The sequence below is a fragment of the Notolepis coatsorum genome (assembly GCF_963971535.1).
Source record: "Notolepis coatsorum genome assembly, chromosome: 1".
In the NCBI taxonomy this organism is placed as follows: Eukaryota; Metazoa; Chordata; class Actinopteri; order Aulopiformes; family Paralepididae; genus Notolepis; species Notolepis coatsorum.
The window spans coordinates 226,371,644-226,398,075 of record NC_140165.1 but is presented as its reverse complement, the minus strand read 5'-3'; positions in this window follow the sequence as shown (position 1 = coordinate 226,398,075).

Genomic DNA, 26,432 nt, shown 5'->3' with positions numbered 1-26,432 from the left:
TCCCGTGCCAGGCCTCCGCCGTCGGGCCCCTGTTCCCGTGCCAGGCCTCCGCCGTCGGGCCCCTGTCTCCGTGCCCGGCCTCCGCTGTCGGGCCCCTGTCCCCGTGCCAGGCCTCCGCCGTCGGGCCCCTGTCCCCGTGCCAGGCCTCCGCCGTCGGGCCCCTGTCCCCGTGCCAGGCCCCCGCCGTCGGGCCCCTGTCTCCGTTCCTGGCCCCCGCTGTCGGGCCCCTGTCCCCGTGCCAGGCCTCCGCCGTCGGCCCCCTGTCCCCGTGCCAGGCCCCCGCCGTCGGGCCCCTGTCCCCGTGCCAGGCCTCCGCCGTCGGGCCCCTGTTCCCGTGCCTGGCCTCCGCCGTCGGGCCCCTGTTCCCGTGCCTGGCCTCCGCCGTCGGGCCCCTGTTCCCGTGCCAGGCCTCCGCCGTCGGGCGCCTGTCTCCGTGCCCGGCCTCCGCTGTCGAGCCCCTGTCTCCGTGCCCGGCCTCCGCTGTCGGGCCCCTGTTCCCGTGCCAGGCCTCCGCCGTCGGAACCCTGTCCTCATCCCTGTAAGCAGCTCTGGCCCTCACCCTGTCCAAGGCCTTAACCCTGTTCTCTGTCCCTGTCTCCAGCCCGCCTCTCCGGGCCTCTGTCCCTGTCCCCCTCTCCAGTGCCCCTGGTCCTGGCCCTGACACTTAGCCCTGGCCCTTAGCCTTAGTCCCTTAGCCTGTTCGCCTCTTAAAGGCACAGTGCCGCATTTTCCATATTTCCTTGACTCTAGTGTTTTTGTGTTCTCCCTTAACACTTTCAGCGCCACGCCTGGTTTTCCGTTTTACCGCTTGAATGCCACCATCGGCGCCAATGTTAACGTTAATATCGCCTAATCTATGTTTTAAATTATGGCTATGTGTCTAATCTGCCCATCGCATTATCAAAGACTATTTTCCAGTCAGTGCTGTGAAGGCAGATTGTTTTTTTATCGCGTCGTTGCCGTTTCAGAGCAGTTAGAAAAGCCCCCGTTTTGATATAAAAAACAGCTCATTCTGGAGCATTCTATGAAAATCGTCTTTTAGTGGAATATTCCACAACGTTGATATTCGTCGGCCTTTTTATGAATCGTTTTCAAATAAACGCTAGATGATCAATATTATACGTGCACGCACGCACATTACGGCCGCGCACTGATAATCGCTCCGTTGATTTCCTCACGGACTTTTACAGTGAAACCGAAAGAAGACATTTCACAAAACAGCTTATAACTTCATCAAACTTACTCTGATTATCCTACTACTGATAACATAGAGTCCTTACCTGACATCAGATGGTATCCAACTGGTATATTCCTATTCCTGATCACCATTCGAAAAAATCGATACGTGTATGGATCCAACGCGATACAGTAGAACTCCATGATCCGCGGGGATCTGAGGCTCCAGAATGAACTCTAGTAACCCCGGCTGGATCAGTGAACTGGAAAATGTGGAGTACCGGATTTTTTTCCCCATTCATTTTCATTTAGTCCATTCCAAAATCACTTATGTCATCTGGGAGACGACAGGGGGCGCTTTTTTCCACAGTGATCGCCGGCGCCCCTCGGCTATACTCGGGTAGGCTCGGGTGATGCAATAATTTTTCAGATCAAAAAAATAAATAAAATCCGAGAAATCTCGTGAGTGGCATGCAACCACCTATAAAAAAAAACGTGAGTGGCACTGAAAGTGTTAAAGGGACTGTGCCGCCTTTTGTTCTATAATAAATATTTGCCCTGTTTTGGCTTACTCTCATACCTGTCTTGTGTTGTGCGATTGGGGTCGGTTACAAACCATAACAAAAATGTGCCTACTGCGGAGAAACGGTGAGGTGCGTTTGTAAGAATAACATCAATCAAAGTGGACTTCTCTTTTTTTTTTGTATTTTATTTTTTTATTATTTTTTAAACATAACGTAAAATTAGACACACAAGCATTAACAGTAAATATCCAAAGTAAATCACCATTTGAATCAATATAAATGTAGTTTACGAGATATATACCCAATACTTGCTATCCATACATACATATGCTCTTGCTCGCTCTCTTCCCCAGGACCCCCCAAAGTGGACTTCTCTAAATCTTTTTGGTTTAACCGAGTTGGCGAGTTAACTAGTTGCACCAAACAGAGAGTCACAAGTGTCCTTGAAAGAGTTTTGTAAATCCGTTTGCCAGTCCCAGTTTAGGTCTCCGAGTAAAACCATCTCGGATTTAGTCCAGTTATGGAGAACATTGGAAAGTATGTTCGTGGCTTCGCTTGAGGCAGCGGGCGGGCGGTAGCATCTGACCACTATAATGTCTGAACCACTTGGGAGCGATAGTTTAATTACAGAGAGTTCAAAGCATTTTGGTTTTGTTAGGGATTTTATGCAGGTGCAGTCTAAATGGTTTTTAACATAAATCGCAACCCCGCCCCCTTTTCCCACACAGTCTGTTCTGAAGATATTGTAATATTTTATATTCATCATATCATTTGTAATCGACTTTTTGAGCCACGTCTCAGAAAGGACAATGATATCAGAGTCAGTCGAATCGGCCCATATTCTTGTAGCAGGGTGGATTATCCCTGCTTCGTGGGAACGGGTGTGCACAGCCACTGGGTAGCGAGACACAGTAGAGCTCCGTCTGACTGCACCTTCGTCTTTGGGTCTGGAGCGTCAACTGGAGGCCGGCAGTGGGAGTGGATGGGGCCCGGGATTTACCAACCTGGTCTGGTACTCTGGTCTTCCTCGCCCTTCCAGGGCGGTCAGCAGTACTCCCCAACTCGCTCTCACTTCCCCCAATACCTCCTTTAACCCTCCCACACCTAGTGACTGAATTGTAAATAGATCCTCCCGCAAGCAGTACCCTCCCTCGGTGACATTAGAAACCTTATAGTAAAAAGGGAAAAGTTGGATAGGAAGGGGTTAATTGTATTAACATTACCCACACCAAAAGAGTTGTTCATAGGCTCAGGAATGGACACGCACACAGAACTCCCATCTAATTCTTTATCGTTACTTATACTGGTCAGTTACAAAGATTTAATAGCAATGGGTCAAATAGAATGAAGTCTTACTATTACCCAATTTGTAACTCAATACCTTATAGACACTTAGATTATACACCCACACCGTATAGAACCAGGTATTGCCGACCCAAGTATAGTATACTTCAATGTGCTTGACTCATCACCCACGTCTGGGTTAGTACCAGGGATAATACCTCTCTCAGGCTTTAATTATATGGTAGTGATAATACCTCTCTAAGGCTTTACTTATGATACAACAGGTTGGTAACCTCCCCACAGGGGAAGGGTTTATTAGATGGGAAAATATTATTAAAGAACAAACACGTTATCACACTCAAAGAAAATGAAAAAGGTGGGCCCACTTTACCAAACAAAAGTCCTATACTAATGCCGGCATGTAATGTTTATGGGGTACCCCTATGAACTGTAGTTAGCAACATTAGCTTCGCCCGTAGGCCGCACCACACTGTGTACTGTGCAATAGGATCCTGAGCACTGAAGCGCTAATGTACTCAACCAAGATGGCGGCCTCGCCGCACCACCACTGTCCGGGTGGTAAGATGGCGTCGAACGCTCTCGTCACAGGAGCTAGCAAGCGGTGTGGGGCAGAGGGAGCAGTAGCGGGCTGAAGGCGCGTGCTGGGTGATGGCGACCTCTGCTGGACGGGACGAACTCCCGTGCTGGGCTGACGACCGCCGGTGCAGAGCAGATGTAGAACGCCGGTGAAGACAGGCTGCTGGCTGCCGGGGCTGGGTTGACGCGCGATAATAATCTGGGCCCTACCTTAACTGAAGCTACTCTGTGGGTCCTAGACAGCCCTCCTGCTAGCCGAAACATACAACGACGCAGGGTGCCTCTAACCACCGGTCCTCTTCAAGCCACGCTGGCTGGGCACCTCACTGGAGGGGATAACGTTAACATAAGCCAACTCTTGGCTATACCGCTTTCTTCTAGGATAACTCGTTGTATCACTAGGGTTATTCAGTGGGGACATGCAACATGCTACTACGCTTATATTTCTAGTATAACCCGTAATATATTCAAGTTCAATACGTTCACCCGTGTGGTCCACAACGGGGCTCTTTCAAGACACGACCGACCAGGTCCAAGTCCAATGTCGAAGAGGCTGGCTCTCCTCACTTCCGTTCCAGTTGACTTGCTTCCCTCTATGCCTCTCTTGTGCGCTCCACCTGCCACCCCCTGCTGGTACCGCCAACTAGCCCCACAGGAAGAACTGGGTGGATAGAATATGATTCAGTTTACTGTTTATAATCCATATTCCAGCCGGTGAGAGAAGGAGAAACCCGCGTCATTGTTCGAGGGAATATCAATGGAAACTAGTTAATATGTCTTTGTGCACAAAGGGGAGATAAAAGGCAAGTCAGCACTTCTGAATAATAGTCACATATTCAGGGTGCTACATTCTGATGGAGTCCATCTTATTAATCATGCTGCGAACATTTAGGTGAAAAAGACGTAATCCGTCTTTCGTTCTAAACTCCTCTGGCGTTTGCAGCTGAGACAGTTCTGGGCCTGGATTCGGTTTCACGTTACCCGACATCAGGAGTAGGAGAATTAGAAGCCAGGGCCCTCATTTATCAACGTGGCGTACGCACAGATATGTTCTTAATCCGTGCGTACGACCATTTCTAAGCAAAGTGTGGGATTTATCAATTTGAACTTGAACTTGACTTTGTGCTTATGTCTACGCACAGCTCTGAGCATGCTTAGCTGACGCCCAGTGGTAGAATATCGTTACTACGGCATATGCGCTCCTCAGTTCATGCATTAGTTTCAATGCGGAAATAAGCTTTCGTGCATTACTCTGAGTCCTGACACTGGCGCGTGTTCTGTATGAACCGTAATTCATTATAGTTCATTGTGAAATAGCGACAGTAGTGTAATTATAATGGGCTCATGCGCGAACAAGAGCTTGGCTTGCTTGTTTGGCAGGGGGGGCAGACGCAGAACACCTAATACACAAACAAATATGGCTCAAGCATACGTTTTCGATTCGATGCTTTCTTTCGGTCTCAAAGACTTACAGGCTAGGTCCCTTCTTCTTTAGCAACAGCCAGGAAATCACGGAAGCATAAAGTCCCTTGTCTTTGCAAAAATCCAAAAACGAACTTGGTCCATTGCTGGTGAGGCACGACATCCTCAGGAAAACTTTGCAAAGACGTATTAGCAGCTTTGCAGCCAGGAACAGCACATGGCCTGTGTGTTTTGCTCATATTATTTACATTAGGCTAAGTCACTGCACTTCTTTGGTCTGCTCTAGGTAGATTGTGGGCGGGCATTGGCTCCAACCACAGAGCCAATCGGATCACTATCCGCTTCCCCAGCGCAACGTGACGTCACCATGCGAGTCAAATCAGAACGACCTGATTAAATGGAGCAGGAAATTAATTACCTGAATGACGGCAATCCGCCAATATGGTATTTAGAGACACAGACACATTGATACTAACTCCTATTACTATAATACAATGCTAGACACTGAAAAAAGACATTTATAATGCATGTCACCTTTAACAATTCGTACAATGGGAAAATAACTGACCCTGAATCTGTGGCTAGTATCTGTTTCACCCAACACTAGTGCTCCGTGATCATAGCCATTTATCTCTAAAGCTAACCACTATTTGTAAAAGCCACACCCACGTTACCATATTTGTATTTATAATATAAATCGTATAACGTTATTTCGCTGCATATTAAATCACTGTAAATACTAATGTAAATCATTGTGTCGTTGTACATATTGTGTATAGTTTATAACGTTAGTAGCTAGCTAGCTTGCTAGCCGGCATTCTCGAAACTCCTAACATGCCCCGATTTAAAATGGTTCTCTCCTCTTTGTATACCTTTGTCCTCACAAACAAAGTATTCTGCCAGGGAACTTATGGACACGACAGTAGTAGTAGTAGTTATAAGGTGTTTGAGCTTGTCACGTTAACGTTAGTTAGCTATCGTGGTAGCCCCTTTCGGTGCATCACAGTTACGAAAGGGGCTACTATCGTGCTATCAATGGGGTGTGTAGCTAGCTTGCTAGCCGACATGATGCGTGTGCAGTGCTTGCCCCACAGGTCTGAGAAGAGGACCTGCACATTTTACTCGTTCCCGAAAAATGTTCCTCTACATGCCCGATTTAAAATGGTTCACGACAGTAGACATAATGCTAACGTTAGCGGGGTAACATTAACGTTAGCTAGCTAGCTTGGTACTATGACCCGTGACAGGGATAATGTGACAGCTAACAGACCAACAGCGCTGCGTACTGAACAACAGGCTGCCTAGTGGTAATTGTAGTTCTTTTTTTTATGACAAATTAAAAACCATATAACTGCCTTTGTTTCAACCAAAAATGCTTAAACAATGATGTTAGTGGTAGAAGGGAACTCATTTTGTGCAAAGCTTGCCAATGTTCATGCGGCAGAATTGTTACAATAGCCGATAATCCATTTTCCCAATGATAAATCCCTATACGGGTGGAACAACCAGTGACGTCAGACTCCTCCTCCCTATAGTGCAGAGACCAGAGACTGCATTGTAACCCGACACTTCCTCAAATGGGGTTTGACAGAGAACGAGCGAGAGGGAGAGATAGAGAGGGACGGTGGGAGGGACGCGTGTACCACTTCCGCAACATATTTGATTTCCGGGGTTGGCCTGATTGGCCGCGACGGCCACGTGACGCGCGTGGCACGCCCCCGCGGCAGCCGCAGCGGCAAGCGCGCTGCTGTTAGCGAAAGCAGGATGAGAGAGCGTAGATTTCGCTGTGTATCATTTAATCATTTATCATTTAACATTTGAAAGGCATACATTGTTGTCATACAGAAGTACAGAATACTTTTATCCAAAATGCTTCTTACTGTTACACTGTTAGAGACTGTGCTAGACAAATGAATGACTAATTCGGTCTGAAATAGCGTAACTAATAATGTTAGTAAGCACTGCTTATATGCTTATTATGTCTGCGGGGTACAGTAAACGTTTCTCCCGGTACATTCTGAAGAGCACACCGCTGTATGTTGGAGAACCAGCGGTCTTCCGCTCCTCCTCGCTCGGGGCGGCACCTCGGCACAGCTCAGCCCTGTGTGAGACGCGAGCAGGAAGGAGGAGATGGGAGTCCTTCCAATCGGAATATGTTGTTTCTTTACACATATGTTGGATTATGAATATGTCTTTATAGCTATGCTGCCAGGCTGGTCCGCGACCCTCCGTGCTGCGATCACCAGCGGGGAGAATATGCTCACGCGAGCGGCATCGCTGAGCTCTGGTGACGGTCTTATTGGGGCTTATGCCGAGAAGCAGTAACACAACATTGCAACTGTTGTGTTACTGCTTTCTGACCGAATTAGTCATTCATTTGTAGCTATAAAGACATATTCATAATCCAACATATGTGTAAAGAAACAACATATTCCGATTGGAAGGACTCCCATCTCCTCCTTCCTGCTCGCGTCTCACACAGGGCTGAGCTGTGCCGAGGTGCCGCCCCGAGTGAGGAGGAGCGGAAGACCGCTGGTTCTCCAACATACAGCGGTGTGCTCTTCAGAATGTACCGGGAGAAACGTTTACTGTACCCCGCAGACATAATAAGCATATAAGCAGTGCTTACTAACGTTATTAGTTACGCTATTTCAGACCGAATTAGTCATTCATTTGTCTAGCACAGTGGTTCCCAAAGTCGGGGTCGCGACCCAAAGGTGGGCCGCGAGCAGCCACGGGTGGGCCGCGAGATGATTTAAAAAAATTAAAATTAAAAAAGAAATAAAAAAAATTATTTATTTTTTATTTTTTTATTTTTATTTCTTTTTGTCAGGCCACTGAACTTAGAAGCAGGCCAGGACAGTGTTTCTAGTTGTATTCTAAAATTCTATTCTATTGTATTCTAAAATGTGACTATATGGTTTTATATTAACTTAATAAATAAACAAAAACTAAAAATCTACTTATTTCAACGAACATTTCAAACTAAATAACAGATTATGCACATAAAACGCTGAAAACAACCGAATCAACAATAGTATTTTAATGAGGCTATGATTATTATCATTATTATTTTGCAACAAGTTAGCCCTCTCATAAATAGCACATATAAATGAATAACTAACTTGAACTAACTTAATAGGATTGAAGTGATATTTGGCTTAAAAAATCGGTCGCCTGGCAAAAAAAAAAAAAAAAAAGCCAGACGATGTGCATTGGGCCGCGGCTCTCTGACGCCTTATTTTCTGGGCCCTGGCCTGAAAAGTTTGGGAACCCCTGGTCTAGCACAGTCTTTAACAGTGTAACAGTAAGAAGCATTTTGGATAAAAGTATTCTGTACTTCTGTATGACAACATTACTGTACCCCGCAGACATAATAAGCATATAAGCAGTGCTTACTAACGTTATTAGTTACGCTATTTCAGACCGAATTAGTCATTCATTTGTCTAGCACAGTCTCTAACAGTGTAACAGTAAGAAGCATTTTGGATAAAAGTATTCTGTACTTCTGTATGACAACAATGTATGCCTTTCAAATCGAAATCTACGCTCTCTCATCCTGCTTTCGCCAACGGCAGCGCGCTTGCCGCTGCGGCTGCCGCGGGGGCGTGCCACGCGCGTCACGTGGCCGTCGCGGCCAATCAGGCCAACCCCGGAAATCAAATACGTTGCGGAAGTAGTACACGCGGGAGGGACTGCAGAAGTGTGTGTAAATGTGTGTGCGCCATCTCTCTCCCTCGTCGGACACACACACACACAAACTTGACTGCATGTGTGTCGGGGACGTAGGCATAGTGTAACCCGACACTTCGTCAAATGGGGTTTGACAGGCAGAGAACGAGCGAGAGGGAGAGATAGAGAGAGAGATAGAGAGAGACTGCAGAAGTGTGTGTAAATGTGTGTGCGCCATCTCTCCCTCGCCGGGGACACACTGCGTGTGTGTCGGGGACGCATCTCTCCTCTCTCTCTCTCTCGCTTGCTCGTTCTCTCGCTCTCTCTCGTATGTATCACGCTGTGTGAGTGGCTGGATCTGCGCTGACATGGCTGACATCATACCTCAATGACCGCTCCTACCAAGTGTCATGGAGAGGGACTCTGTCGGCCACCCGCCCCCTCCGGACGGGTGTCCCCCAGGGCTCGGTCCTAGGACCCCTTCTCTTCTCCCTCTACACTAAATCACTGGGTAACATTATCACGTCTCATGGCTTCTCATATCATTGTTATGCCGATGATACTCAACTCTTCCTCTCCTTCCCTCCCTCAGATATCCACGTCTCTGAGCGGATCTCGGCCTGTCTGTCCGACATCTCCGCCTGGATGACGACCAACCACCTCAAACTGAACCTAAGCAAAACAGAATTGCTCCACCTGCCGGCCAAATCCTCCCCCCTGACCGACCTCTCCATCACAGTCGAGAATGCAGCTGTGACCGCGTCGCCGACCGCCAAGAACCTTGGTGTTGTCCTCGACGACCAGTTGAACTTCTCTGCTCACATTGCAGCGACAACCAGAACCTGCAGATTCCTCCTGAGCAACGTCAGAAGGATACGCCCCTTCCTGACAAAAGAAGCCACCCAACTCCTCGTCCAATCAACAGTCATCTCCCGCCTCGACTACTTCAACGCACTGCTAGCTGGCCTCCCCGCCACTGCCACCAAGCCTCTTCAACTCATTCAAAATGCAGCGGCCCGCCTGATCTCAAACCTACCGAAGTCGGCCCATGTCACCCCACTTCTTAGGGACCTGCACTGGCTCCCCATTGCTGCACGTATCCGCTTCAAGGCCCTCGACCTAGCATACCGTGCGGCAAAGGGAACCGCTCCCGCCTACCTCCGGTCAATGGTCTCTAACTACACACCCTCAAGACCCCTACGCTCTGCATCTTCTGGCCGCCTCAGATCTACTCCTATCCAAGCTCCCGGAGGGTCATCAAAAAGAAGCCGCCTATTCTCAGTCCTTGCCCCACAATGGTGGAATGAACTACCCATCCCAGTTAGGACAGCCGAATCCCGTCCAATCTTTCGCCGTCGACTAAAGACTCACTTCTTCAACCATTATCTGAAATGATAAAAAAAAAAAAAAAAAAAAAAAAATCTAACCCCGACTAACCTTAATGTCATGCACTTGTCCTAATAAACTAACCTACACTGTAACACGCAACACTTTGATGAACATTGTTACTCAGCTGATAGAGTTATACCCTTCTTGCTGTCTTGTCGCACAGAACTTGTAAGTCGCTTTGGATAAAAGCGTCAGCTAAATGACTAAATGTAAATGTCACTGAAAGCGCTTATGGGCGGAGCCCATCCAATAACAGGCTGAAATCCTGAGGCTGGAAAATTATGCTTTTGAGTACTCCATTAGAAATATAAAACAATGATTTTTTTTTTTTATATATATAAACCTTACAGATGTCTTCCATACTCACAGGAATTGTGTAAAGTTGCCCAAATAGTGCAAGGAATAGCAATGCATGTCCCCTTTAAGTGTTCCTGTAAATCCTGTATTTTGTATAATTCTGTATGTCTTACGTGTTGTGTTATGTACACACCTACTGTGGGAAAGAATTCCCCCCTGAGGACAAATAAACTAATATAAATAAACGATCTATCTTTCTTTGTTATTTCCCTCTGTCCTTCCTTCTTTCTTTCTCCTCTCCTGTTTCCCATTACCCTGCATCGTTGCTCTATCCACCTGAGTCACAACAGCAATTAAACCTGTCCTGCATAGCGACACAGAGAGAGAGAAGGAGGGAGTACATGGGGTTGGGAGAAAGGAAGCACAAGGGATAGGAAAGAAGGGGGTAGAGAACGAAGAGAGGGAAAGTAAGACTGACTATTTAAGAATGGACAGTGATCAAGAAAGAGAGAGACCAGGGGGATAAGGGGTAGAGAGAAAGATGGAGAATGAGAGAGAAAGAGAATGAATAAGACCAAAAACAAGTCTCCCACCTCTCTTCTCCTTCAATCTCATATATAAATCTGATGCCTCCTCGCCCTGGTCTAAACCCCATAGGCAATTTAAAGAAACTAGGCCAAAATGAAATATGGCTGCAATATAAAAACAACACTTCAGACGCACAGCGGCCCAATAAACCTTTGTGTGTGTGCGTGCGTGTGTACTGTATGTGTGTGTGCCTGCATGTATATGTGTGTACGTGTGCATGCATTTGTGTTTGAACACGAAAGGACACTGATTGGGTCGCTTAAGACAAAAGCAAAATGAGGTTTCCAAGCAGTTACATAGAAGAATTATCTGAGCTCCTACAACAAAAGAAGAGGCGCTGAATTAAATATAACCTATCATAGAGTAGGAGGGGGAGGCGGGACGCTCTCTGTTTTTAACCTCTGCCATTGGTTTAAAAACATGCCATTTTGGTCACCTTCCTCTGACCACACAATTTTATACCACGGACATGGTTGTATAATCTGTTACTGTGTGTGTGTGCGCGCGTGCGTGCGTGCATGCTGGAGCAGATATGGGCCTGGGCTAGGATGGAAGTGTGCGCAAAATGTTTTGGTGCCGGAAATTGATCTGTTAGCTAAAGTAAACAGAAGCAGAAAACATTGTTTTAATTAGAGCTCAAAGCTAACATTGCTTGTCTTCATTCCTAAATCCCATCATAATATCTCAAGTCAAATCTAGCAAGTCAGCTATGTTTTCTAAACAAAAAGTGAAACCTGGGAAAATCAACAACGGCTGAAATTGATCTGTTAGCTACATGTAAAGTAAACAGAGAAGCAGTAAACATAGTTTTAAATTAAGCTCAAAGGTAACATGTACTAACATGATAGCAAATTTAATACCCAAACATTTGATCACTAAGCAGCTGATTCCACACAGATCAAGTGTAAAGTAGGCTAAACATAGTTGGTGCAAAGTGCTTGTCTTCGTTCCTAAATCCCATTTCATAATATCTCAAGACAAATCCAGCAAGTCAGCTATGTTTCATACACAAAAAGTTAAACCTGGGAAAATCAACAACGTTAGTCACATCCTTGGCGGGAAACACAATCAGCCAACCTAACTTTACCCGAGGCTAGCACAAGCTATAACTTTATCTAAACACGTTAGCATTACATGTTCATCTAACGTTAGCTAAGCCAACATAAGTTAAATTAGAATCCTGTAATTACCTCATGCCTTTACACGATTCTCATGTCAATAATGTAAATAAAAAATAATCCATGTCTTGATCAGGTAAAGTAATCCAGTCTGAGACAGGAGATTTGTACTTCAGAAATTAAATTGCAACTTGTCTTGCAGTGTTTCTTGACAGGACATGATAGCCTATCAAGGGATCCTGTATGTGATAACATCCTGTAGCCTACCCATACAATGACACACTGGCATAACAATTTTAAGGAAGGCATAACCAAAGTTTAGGGAAGACTGAGCCTTTGCACCCGCCACCAGAGACATATTGGCCAACCACAATGCCTCTCTACTAAATCTGGAGAGTGATGGCTCATTGAATTGTCAACAACAATGACTGTCTATCACCTTGGCCCAATAAACATTGACAAAACAGAAGTGGAACCAATGCTATCTTTGTCAATTAAAGGAAGCCAACATGTTATTATTCCCTGGCAAGCTTGGGAACCTCAATGTGTTGTACTGATGTCTCAAGCCAAGCATGAGTTTCCAAATTTTTGAATCTTCTGTGAAGTCAAGCTCTGGTGTGCTTTTTTTTTTTAAAAACATGGAATGCACGAGCAAGTGTTGGTAAAATCCAGATATTTTTGCAATGATCAAATATACATTATTAATTTATTAGTAATGAATAGTCCTATAACTTTTAATGTAACCCTTTCACTACCACACTACCAAATGGTTATCCCTGTCACTGCAACAATATAGATGTCATGGTCCTACCATGTCAGTGCTCCTGCCTCTCTCTGTTCTCGTCACCACTCTGCTCTCATTATCGTTCACTAGTCACAGGTGGTGTGTCACGAGACAGCTGATCTACGGTCTGGAGGCAGAGTGCTTCTGGGTATATAAACCTGCCCCACAAACGTAGAGAAGCTGTCAGATCGTAAACTCTCGTACCACGTTAATCACGTTACTATGTTCATGTTCTACTCTGTTGCTTAAGTTGTTTGCCTGGATCTCTTGTTCATCGACCTTGTCCTAATCTCTGTTCCCATCCTCTCTCCTAGCCTGCACGGTGAAGACCTGGGCCCTCATTCATCAACGTGTTCTACGCACAGATCTGTGCTTACCCTGTGCGTACGATCATTTCTAAGCAAAGAGTGGGATTCATCAATTTCGATTTGAACTTGACTTCGTGCTTACATCTACGCACAGGTCAGACCTGGCGTACCTAGCGCCCAGTGGTAGAATATATTATTACAACAAGGAAATGAGCTTCTGTGCATAATAACACTGGATGTTCTGTATGAACCGTAGTTCATTATAGTTCATTGTAAAATAGCAACAGTAGTGTAATTATGGTCAAAACCCTATAAATAGCATTTGGAATAATAGATCTTTCTCTCAGAATGAATGCAGCATGGTTTATATAGCGTTATCGGAATATACGGGGTGTAGGCTACTGACTGACTGCGCTCCGCGTAGCTTGATTGATTGATTGATTGAAAAGTTTATTAACAGATTGCAGAATGGGTACAGTACAGTACAGCTCAATACATACAATTGTTAATTGGGGATGCAGACCAACTTTCGTCTTGTTTACATCAGGGTCCCCCATTTTCAATTCATCATAAATCATAAAGCTCAACTCGTTATTATTCTGCGCAGACCGCAGAAACACGGGAACGTTTTGATTATATTTAAAAGGCTTTACGTTAAACGAAACAAGTGGAACTTCGAAGCTGTAAGCAGAATACAAGTCATATGAATATAGTGTTCTTCCCCCTTTTTACTGTATAAGAAATAATAGAAAACGCATTGCAATGACACTATAGTGGACAGACTATGTATATGATGGGATTCAAGTTCGTGTTTTTGTTGCTCATAGGCATGCTGTCAGAGTATGATATCTTAATCAAACATTCTAGAACATTTGTCGTCACAGATCATGTCCTAATAGAACATAGGCTATGGCATGGATCGTGATATTGTGTGGACTGTTATTATTACTGTACACCGGTACCACCCATTGTGACAACAGCCGTGTGAGTCCCGCACACAAACATGATGGAATTCAAGTTCATGTATTGAAAGGCAGGCTATCATACATGCAGTGAGATTCATTGTTCTTGTATATGCTCTCGTATTATATTGTTTATATAGGCTACCCAATACTGACATCAAAATAGATTGTAGTATGTCTCTAGAAATCATATGCAGCAGGTAGAAAATTGACGGGAGATCCATCGCGATTTGGAATAAAATTGAGGAGAACTTTAATCCCTGGGGTATTAATCAAACAACACGGGAAAAGGCAGTCATATTCCAGCGCGGTCTTTATTAGCCGACAACAAAATAGATCATATAGCCAATCGAACACAACTAATAAAGGCATTCATATTACAGCACGGTTATAATGACACACAACCAACGCCAAACAGTGGTCAACGAACGGTCTTTATTAGTATTTTGAGCTGTCCAGGCAGAATTGCAGCAATGGTCTTAGGGAGCCGTTGATATCTGACATCACCGTTTACGAGTCCGCCTTTTATTTATCCCACAATACGCGATAGTGTCTTCTTGGTTCGACAGCAGTGAACAATCTTCGTGGAGTTTCTCAGGGTTCCGCTCGGGTCCGTCCATTATTTCACATCCCATGGGGGGTGTTTCCTCATTTTCATGACCATATATGGATAATCATGCACGAGCATTGACGGTAGAACAAAGTGGTATTCATCAACACGGAGGACCATAGAGCCTGCGTACGCACGTGTGATGAATGCCGACTTCCCTGTGCGTACGCTAGTTCTACATTCCGTGCTTACGTGTGGAAGTAGGTCAAGTTCTACGTCCACGTTGATGAATGAGGGCCCTGGAGACGCTGGCCTGCTGGTTAAGACCTGGAGACACTGACCTGCTGGTGAAGACCTGGAGACACTGACCTTGCTCACAAAGTACTGCTCAGACCTACGCCCGGCTGACGACAACTGCTCCTGTTCTCACCTCATCTGTCTGACTTGCATGCCCCTGTATATATCCTGGACATTACGAGAACCTCCTCTGTGTATCTATCGACCCATGCCTGGACTTAGACTACTCTATTAAATATACCCATATTGGGTTTTGCTCAGTTCTGCCTACCGTGTCTCCTTGCCTGCACATTGGGTTCCAACCACAACCGTGATAACAGAACGTTAACCAGTTCACTGCCACACAACAAAGGGTTAACCCTTTCACAACCACACTACAGAAGGTTAACACTTTCACTACCACACTACAGACGGTTAAGCTTCTGTAGTGTGGTAGTGAAAGGGAGGTGCATGATGCTACCACAGCTATTTGGCTACATCAGGACACACTGTCACATCAGCTCAACTTTTAACCCTTTCCTAAACCTTCACAAAGTAAAAGAAAGCCATTGGTAATTGACAGTGGGTGGGAAAACGCATGTGCAGGGTAACACGCATGCACACACACACACACAGGGTGTTACAAGAGATAATTTGTTTTTTGTTTCTTTTTTATGTACATTTGAAACATGTAGCTTGAAATGATTGTGTCAAATGTTTCGCGGGCCACCACAAAAACAGAAGAATTCGATTTTTTATAACATTTTCATCTTTTTAATCTAATTGAATTTTTACTACAACAAGGACACATAGATGCAAAGCATTCTTACATAGATTGAAATGGTCTACACAAAGTCTGCTCTGCCTGTGAGCCACCACTAGGGGCAGAATAGCTAAGTGTGAGAATTACTGAGTCACTGTATGAATAAATGAACGGTTGAACAAGAGGTACGCCGGACCACTGACCAACCACGACATGCATTTTTAGGCATGTTTCATCAATGGGGAGTTAGCCAATCAGTCAGTTAGGGACATCCGCTATTGTAGGCCAGCCCTCCGAGTCTGCCAATGACTGAGTACGTGAGTTAGTGACACATAGAGGTGCTTTGCACCAAAAAAAGAAAGAAAAAGAAAACATAGCAGCTACAGTAGCATGTTTTTCTAACTGACAGAGAGTGGAAAGGTCTGATGCAATTTTATAGGTTGTGAAATTGGCATCCCTGCCATTTGGGGGTGTAATCCTATGGGAAATATGAATGGGAAAGAAATGTATAGGATACAGTGTAAAGTTGGATGCTCTGAAACAATGATGACATTAAGTGTGAGTGTGTAACACAGACCCCACCCCCAGCCTCTCATCTGATTATGTGACCCACTTGCCTCTCTCTCTCTCTCTCTCTCTCTCTCTCTCTCTCTCTCTCTCTCTCTATCTCTCTCAAATGCATGCCCCCCCCCACACACACATACATACATAAACCTGTTGCCCACCCACTGCCATCTCCTATATCACTCCTATATGTACTCATTTGCAGATCTAACCTTGGTAGCCAGCGGCATACTGCAGGCATTAATAGACTAAGTCCATGGTAATCTGGCTGTGACATACATCAGCCCAGCCGCGTCATGATGAGTTCAAAACAATATGGTCGCTGGAACTAGCGTCTGACCTACATAACCCTGGAGCACTCTGGCCTGGTCAGCCGAGCAAGTGTGACTGGAGATTTCGCAACGCTGTGACACGCGTTGTGTAGTAATGCTGTTACACTAATACAAAAGAGAGTCAAGTGTGGCTGAAACCCAGGACAGACACAGGAGCCAGACGGAATACAATAATGATATTTAATAAATAAAGACAAGTAAATTAAATCATTGAACGTACTAAACTAATGTGGGGGAAGTGTGTGTATGCCCACGGTCCATGTGAATGAGATGTGTGTGTTTCAATTATAGTATGTGTATGGGTGCGTGTGTCTATAGCGTGCAAAAACTCATGTGGTGTTGAATGTAAATGTGATAGACTGTTGTTTTCATGTGCGTGTACTAACCAGTCCAGGGGTGCGAGTATGAGTGGAAATGAATGGGGAGCGACGTGGGGAATTCCGGGGTGGAGATACGGTTCCTTGATGGGGAGAGAGGAGAAGACAATTGTTGTCAGGTATTTTATGCAGCAGGTGTCTCTGCCTCAGGACGTGTCCAGCTGCTCAGCATTGCGCTTGATTATAAATGGTAAATGGCTGCTTTTTTATATAGCGCTTTTATCCAAAGCGCTTTACAATTTGTTCCTCACATTTTTACCCGTTCACTCACACATTCACACACCGACGGCGGAGGCAACCATGCAAGGTGCCAACCTGCTCATCGGGAGCAATTAGGGGTTAAGTGTCTTGCTCAAGGACACATCGACACGCTGCCCGGGAGGAGCGGGAATCAAACCTGGAACCTCCGGATTGCCAGACGACTGCTCTACCCCCCGAGCCACTGTCGCCCCTGATTAGCCTCCACGGCCGGTGTATAATTGTGGGGGTCTTTGATATGATCCACTGCTGTAATACCATGGAGCAAATCTTTCTCAGGACCATTTTGGGTGTGGTATGTGGATGTTTTAGTCCTTTTCAACAAGTTAAATGGATCTTTAAGGTCCCTTAAACATTGTCTTTAGTTTGAACATGTCTTTCATACAATGCATTCCTCTATACCCCTCTGTTTCAGTCCTGTTCTCAACAGGCTGTTTCTGTGTCTGTACCTTAAAAGAATATTCAGCTGCTCATGCTCCCTGCGCGTGAACTGAGCGTGAGCAATCAAACAATAAACCTAGGCATCGCAGAGAGAATATGACTCAAGATCCAGCAATTTCATATAAAATGTACCACAAAAAAGGTTGTCAGAAAGATATTTTTGGTAGAAAAGAGAGTTTACGAGCAAGCCGCCATTTTGTACACACACATTTTTCACATGCAGACATGAGTCAAGGATTGTGCATTATGCTATGGAATGGCTCATGATCAATTTCAATTAATCTTGGTATCAAGCCATGCAGTACAACAAGCCCTGTATGCACTGATGCCCTAACTGTTGTGGTACTGTAATCTCACAAAATCAATGGAAACTGGAAAATGAACAAATTCAGAAAGGTAAGATATACCTGCCCTAGGTTAGAAGCTTTTCATATTCCAGAAAATTGTACTCTGCCTATTATTGAATATGTAAGTTTGAATTTCGCTGTAATTTTACGCTCCATTAATTTCCTTGTTGAGCTGCCTGGCGAGGTTACTTTGATGACGCTCTCAACTCCCAAAAGGGTTTGAAGCGTGTCCTCGATAAAAGTGCAAGCATGAGCACAGTGCAGGGTTTTCCCTAACGTGTTTAGTAATGTCCTAAACAATATACATGTTCCCTTTAATCAGTCTTGACACTACAAATTCAGGTCGCTCACCTATTTTTTCTAAGGTGGTCAAGCTTACATTGTGACTGGGATTATGTTTACATAGTCTGGACACAATCCAGGCACCGTGTTTACATGTGTAAAGAGTTGTAGGACAAATAGGAAAAGGTTAGCGCTACCTGCACATGCATAAGACAAATCATCCCTGCCAGACTGTCCATGACTGTGAGTGAGTGAGTGAGTGAGTGAGCGAGTGAGTGTGTGAGTGAATGGGTGAATGAGGAGTGAGTGAGCAGGCGAGTGGGTGGGCGGCTGATTGAGTGAGTGAGGAGTGAGCAAGTAAGGAGGGAGCGAGCAGGTTGAGGAGTGAGTGAGCGAGTGATCCCAATTTGCTCGTCTGTCAGCTCCGGACTGCGTTTTCGCCGATCAACCAATCATTTGACAAGCCGTTCTGACGAGTAACCAGTCACCGCTGATGGCGAAAATGATTGTCCACCATTGTAGCCAAGGAGCGTCTGCTCCGCTCAGAGTGGGTGAAGGTGACAGAAGCAGACGAAGAAGTCCATTGTTTTGATGAGAGCCTCTGAATGATTGGGAATGGACGGCCAAATGTGGATAATCATGCCGAATTTTTACTGGTACACACATTACAAACTTTGGACCTGTACTACATAAGACTTCAGGCTATGGAACCATTATGTTTTCCAGATCCTATCTCTCAGCTGGAAATGTAAATGTGTAAGAAACTTCAGAATGTTACATTTCAAAAGAGACCAGACTCATGCATGTGCTATAAGTATAAAGTATAATAAATCGTAAATTACTTATAAAGAAAAGAAAAGAAAGAAGAAAACTAGCCCCATTTTTGCCCGATCCTATTTTGTATATTATATTAAAAAGAGGGAACAGAACAAAGTCAAAATGGGATTGTATTACTTTATTCATCACAATTCCAGTATAATACCATGAAAGAAAACATCCACTTGTATCTCCATTATGAATATGTCTGGATTCCCTACAGCGTCGCGGGCTGAACGTCTCTGTGAGCACCGCGAGTCCCACCGCGTCCCACTTGACCTAGTCAATCCCAGCCGCCGGGGTAGCCCCGTCTATTATCACTGGGGGCTTGATAACCCGCTGCTCCACATTCATCACTTCCCCATTCCCGCCTCTCCCGGTTCACTAGTATTTCATCAACCTTTCCTTCCTCCCCATCTTTCCCGTCTCAGTTGTTCCACCTGCTTCCCTCCTTTTCCCACGGCGAGCGGAGAACGCCGCCCCGCCGTGAGCTATGCGCGGCAGATTGTGGTCACTCGCTCAGTCACGGACGATCTGGCAGGGGTCTTGTCGTCAGAAATGCATGCGCGGTGCGGCGCCGTGGGTCTGCACGGTCTCGTGCTCCTTCCCTTCCTCTCTTGTCATCTCTCTGACTCCATCGATCCATCTCTGTCTCTTTTTCACTCTCTCGCTTTCTTTCTCCCTCTGTCCCCGTCTCTCCGTTTCCCTATCATCCATCTCTCTGTTTTCTCTATCATCCTCTCTCTGACTCCGTTCATACAATTAAGTCCCACCATGCTTGTGAAGGACATGTGCTCTATTACCTGCGGGAGGTTAAAGGAAGGCGGGCCATTGGCCAGGCTAATGGCGTGTGCGTGTCTGTGCGTGGCCGTGGGTGTGAGAGTAAACAGGGGTGCCTGTATCTTTGCGTGTGATCGTGCAGTTGTGTGTACGGTGCCGCGTGTGTCCCTGTGAGAGTGTGCACGTGCTTGCCACAGTGCGACTGGCTAATTGCTGTCTCTCAGAATGCCAGAGGGTGTTAAGAGGTTCAACTCCAGGATGGTATGTAAGGTCCTCATTAGGACGGGTTCAGGAATTTCCAACCTCCCTGTCCCGTCCTTGCCAAGGGAGGGATGACTCCCATGGCTCGCGCTGTGACTCCCAGTATAACCATTTCCTGTCTGGCAGCGTTCCAGTTCACCTCTGCTGTGAGGCAGGGTCCCTGGGTTCAGCCAGTAAGTGTATTGGGGGCCACTGTACGTGTAGGTCAAATAGGACGTCCATGGCTCACCAAGCTAAGGCTCATACCATGTAATTGCAACGTCTTGAGTTCGCTTAAAGCCCCTTGACCTATGTTGCATGTCATCCTATCCCCCCCCCCCCCCCACACTTCCTGTTACTCCTCATAATGCTATCAAATAAAGCAGATATACCAACCGCTGCACCTCACCACTGATTATATTTCCTTTCCAGCTAATTCCCCTCTGCCCAGTAAAAGGAAATAAATTCAAGTACTGCATATTATGACATTGCTAATTTCCTCCTTTTGCTCTCTCTCTCATGTAAATTAATGAATGGCTGCATTTCTGGGGTACTTTGCTTGTTCTAGTACTACTCAAAGTACTTTACAATGGAATGGCATCAATTCTTTCTGTAGGCATGGCCCTGGTGGGCGTCAAATTGCTAACTCTGCCAGTGTTAGTGCCATGCTTAGAGCACGAGCACTCAACCTATTGTTCTACACAGTTTCCCACAAAATGACCTTCACTGCAATAGAGATGACATATGAGACAGACTATATTTTTTTTTAAAAGACCCCCCCCCCCCCCCCCCCCCTTCTATCTCAGTACAAAATCAGATCTCATGTCATCTCATATCACTGTTATACTGATGATACTCAACTCTTCCTCTCTATTCCTCCCTCAGACACCCTGAATCTGAAATGGAAATCGGCCTGCCTGTCCAACATTTCTTAATTCCTATCAAGCCCAAAGTTGGCCCTGTAATGCAGAAGTGGGTTATCATTCACTCCCATGTTGTCAATCCATCATTCCTTCAATCCATCCATGGGATCAAAAACATGAATGGTGTGGACTGTTTTGTTTGTCTGGGTTCTTCCATTCAGCCCTGATGTCATATTGGAGAAGGGCAGGTGCATGTTTTCTGAGCCAAGGATGTCCTTGACTAAATCAGTTCTTAGTCACACTGTTATTGACAAATCTGTACCATTGTATTTCCCACATGCAGTCATGTAGAAAGGCTTCTTTAAAGTCAACGGTTGCCAGAGAAACGTTCATTACTCATTCAGCATGGAAAAGAAGAACTGAGGTGGCCGCACTGATCCATCACAAAACGGAGATGAAACAGACGAAAGGTATTGCTGTCTGCCGGTTTGTTTTTAATGGAAACCCGGCTAATGTAACCATTAATTTGCAGACAGCAACGTATCCGTCAGGTCCAAAGGTTCATCCACTCTTTACTTTTCTGTTGGTCAAAACAGATACAAATCTGGCAGAGAGTGACTCCTCATCAGCCCTGCCCGACAAGCTGATACCTCTCATTGAAAGATAATTTAAAACAAACATAGACAACATATCAGTGTGGCCAGGCCCTAACGGAAGCTTTGACTGAGACCCGAACTGACGTACTCATTGAGGGGGACAGGCCTAACCCAATCATTGTGTTCTCAAAAAAATGTCAGATGGAAACCAATGAGTATGTTTAGTCTCACTCTGAGACAGAGGCTCATTTTAAAACAGACTAGTACTGTTAAAGTAAACAGGCACTGAAACACTGCCCAATAAATGGATTACAACATGAGCTAAACCCATATTAGACACAGACACAAACACACAGGTTGGTATCATCTACCAACCATCATCATACCATCATCGGGTATTGCACTACCACCCCTGCAGGACTTTTATAACAGGAGGTGCAAATCCAGAGCCTGCAGAATAATGAAAGACCCCCACCACCGTCCACCCCAACAACAGCCTGTTCAAGCTGCTGCGGTCAGGCAAGCGCCTACATACACACACTGCGAGAACAGAGAGACTCCGGCTCAGCTTCTTCCCCCAGGCCATCAGAACACTGAACACTGAACTCTCCACTCACAAGTACACATGAGCACACACACACACACACAGCACTCATGCACTCACTTTAAACAAAATGTCACTTTAAATAATGGAAAAGTCACTTTAAAAGGAGGTATTGTATAGTATAGTTTAGATACACTTTGAGAGCCCACCACGACATAACACGTGTTATCAGCCCGCCCCCTGAATGCCCACCACGACAATTAGCGTGTTATTTTTTTAATTAGCGATCTGAATTCATATTTCATCAACGAGTCTCTCGTTGGGAAACCAGCCCCATCAGGAGCTCAGATGTGAAAAAAGCGCCCCCTATCGTCTCCCAGATGGTAATGCACCCTTTTGGAATGGACTCAATGAAAATGGATGAGAAAAGAAAAATCCGGAATCCACATTTTACTTCTCAGTCATGTAATCCGAGCCGATTGCAGTCATTCTGGTCACTCAGAACAGCGTGGAATACCAGTGGCGTCGTTAGCCCTGGGCTTCCGGGGCTTTAGCCCCGGATGTTTTTCTCCTAGCCCCGGACCTTTAAATTTTTTTTTTTTTTAAATTAAAATTTGATGTCAGCATCCCCATTGTCTGTGCTGAATGTTTGTTAGTGTTTGGTATTTTTTGTTGGTTTTTAGTACTTTTAATCCATTTTTAGTAAGTAGTTTTCATTTGATCATATCATTCTTTCATTCACCGATTTGTGGACTTGAAGATGTGCACTTTAACACAGCAGCACCTGGAGCCATCCATACCCATGTCCAGTGTCCACTGACAAAGACATGCTCATGATACTGTGATAAACTATAATAAGCTTTAATCGAACCCTGGTTCATTTCCTCGGATAGTCCGGTTGGTTTGGGGTGGTGTGAAAGCTCATTCACTCTTGCAAGTGAACCCTGCAACGGTTCATTTGAGATGTGAATGCAAAGCGGACCAAAGGCAGGAAAATACCCAAAAATCGAATATTTTTTTTATGAGAAGACTGAAACATAATTATAATGAAACACACAATAGTTTTTTTTCGATTTTGAAAACGGGGCCCGGTGTTTCAAAACACACAATTAGCACAACCACACACACAATTATCAGAACACCTCAGATCCTTTGCTAAATTAAACACTAATTTATAAAAACTACATTTTGTTACCATATGAAACACACGTTTCATATGACTCAATTCTGTTTGAACTAGTTACACACACTGCTGTGCTTAACCTAAAACACATTTAGCAATTCTACTTCTCAGTGATTAGAGTACTGTAAGTGAAGTACGCAGAGAATGTGCAAATATACAATAAATTCACCAAACACTACACAAGACCAATGCTGTAGAGTAGACTGATGAAAATATAATTTATTTATCTACATATACCCAAATCAATGATGCAGACTGCTAAAAAAAACATTTTCTCTCCATATACCCAAATCAATGATGCAGACTGATGAAAATATAAATGTTCTCTCCATATAACCAAATCAGTCAACATTTCAACATGGAGAATCACAACAAAACATGTCCCAGGTTTCATGCTACTATGTGCATAACACTGTAAGCTCAGCAAATATCAGACAAACATAAAATACTGTATCCAGTACAGGTTAAAATTACAGTAAAACAAAAACAATTTTGAAAAAATTTAAATAGAGTACAGAAAATACTAGACATTATCTCTTTGCCTATGGATCTGGCAAGATAATTTTTTGTTGTGATTCTCCATGTTGACATGTTGACTGATTTGGGAAAATGGGAGAAAATGTATATTTTCATCAGTCTGCATCATTGGTTGTCTTGTGTAGTGTTTGGTGAATGTATTGTATATTTTCACGTTCTCTGTGTACAGTACTTCACTCTCTTTCCATTTTGGTTGAAGACAGGTGAACTCACCTGCTGCATTTTTATAGTGCTTAAACCTGATTGGTGTATCTACAATTAAGCAATGGTGTGTTTGTGCATCTGATGGCTGTGTTTAACCAATTGGCTCATATGTGTGGTAATTTGACATTCTGTGTCTAATGTAATGGAAGTGTGTTTAGTGTTTTGCAAATCACTGTGTGTATTGTTTTGCAAAAAGTGTGAGGCTGACATTGTGCTTATAGGGGTGCAAATCTGGGCCTACGTTTTGCTCCTTGAGTGTAAGGTTTTGATAATTGTGTAATACTTTTGATTTGAGTGTTTATGCAATTGAAGAAAACTGTAAAGACTAGAGATTAACTGTTTATTTCTTTTGTACATAGGCTGTGCATAATGTTTGTTTGTTTGTTTATTTGCTTATGTGTATGATTTTTTTTTTTTTAAACTTAAATTTTTTATTAACAGTTATTCAGACAGACAGCACTTACAAAAAATAAATAATAAAAAATTAAGAGACTAGTATCACAATAAAAACAAAAAGAAAAAACAGTGCACATAAATATTTACATGGGTATCACATGGTTAGTTGTCTGGTTCCCCTACTGTTGTTTTCTAGGTATTTGATACAAAGGCTGATTGTGTATCTCCCTTAAACAGGCATAAACAGGTAATTCCTACTCAAAGACAATAAATGCTGACTAAGGTTTGTATGTGTGATCTGGGTCCAGAGACCCTCCTTGAGTTTCTTTCTTCCCTTCTCCTTCGTCCTTTCTTTTTTTTTTCTCTTGTTTATTAACTTTCACTTTGCCTTTTGTTTCACCCATACACAAACCACATCATCCCTGAATATTTAATATCACACCGTTAAACAGACATAAATAATAAGGTATAAAAGCATTCAGCACTTGTAATATCCCAAAAACAAAATAGAAAATATTAACTAAAGTACAGGTGTGTGACATGGGTTCATAGACCCTGCTTGAACATCTTTCCTCCTTTACCCTTCGCTCTCTTGTGTTGCATTTGGTTCTTCCTCTGTGATGTCGTTCTCGTTCCTTTTATAATCCTCCCACTTTCCCCATCTTTCCCCAAATTTCTCTTCCTGTAACCTCAGCATGTGTGTTATCCTTTCCATATCCTGTATTTCTTCCACTATTCCTACCCATTTTGCTATTGTCGGTGGGTCTTCCTTATACCACAGTCTCGTTATTGCTTTTCTGGCCGCTATCAACATTATCTTTATTAAATATTTGTCCCCCCCTTGTATTCCCTCGTGTGTCAGGTCTCCTAAGTAAAGCACCAGTCCTGTTTGTGGTATCCCGTATCCTAATATTCTGATCATTGCTTCCCCTATCTCCTCCCAATACCCGTTCAGCTTCTGACATCCCCAGAATATGTGCGTGTGATTTGCCCCCTCCTTCCCACACATCCTCCAGCATGCTTTTTGTGTTGGTGCATATTTTCCCTTCAGCTCTGGGGTTATAAAGAATCTGATTATGTTTTTCCATCCAAATTCTTTCCATATTCTCGATCCTGTTGTTGAATGTTGTACCTCGCATATGTTCCCCCATTCCTTCCCTGTTATTTCTATCTCTAGCTCTCTCTCCCATTTCTCCCTTATGTAATCGGTCGTGTGTCCCTTGCTGGTCATTATAGCCCGGTATATTGCTGATATTACTCTTCCTTGCCCCCCTTCGTATGCCCATACTATCATATTTATTATTCCATTCTGTTCCTCGTCTTTGGCCCCCCTTATTTCTTTGTTGTAGTAGTCTCTAACCTGTAGATATCTGAAGTGGTCCCTGTTTTCTAGTCCAAATTTCTCCTTTAATTTTTGTAGTGTCTGCATTTCTCCCTTCTCTATCATTTTGCATATTGCTGTTGCCCCCCCCCCCCCCCCCTCTCCCACCTTCTGAATCCATGGTCTAACCTCCCTGGTTTGAATCTCTTGTCATGTGCTACCCATCTCAGGACCCCTGACTGCTTCTCCAATTTGTGTGTTTTTACTACTCTGTTCCATATGGTCAAGGTGCATTTGGTGATTGGATCTAATAGTCCCTCTTTTTCTTTAAATAGTTCCCTATCCCCCACCAGAGCTTGTACCTTGTATCCCTCCCCTTCTTTTTCAATGTCTTTCCATCTTGCCTCATATCTGTCGTTACACCAGCACGTCACTGCTCTCAGTTGTGCTGCATAGTAATAATCTTGTAGGCTGGGTACTGCCATCCCTCCCTCTTCCTTTGGTAGTTGTAGTGTTTTATATCTGACCCGTGGTCTTCTCCCCGCCCATATGAACCTCGATATCAGTCTGTCCCACTCCCTGAATTGATTCTGTGGTATTTGTATCGGTAGTGACTGGAATAGGTACAGTAACCTTGTTAG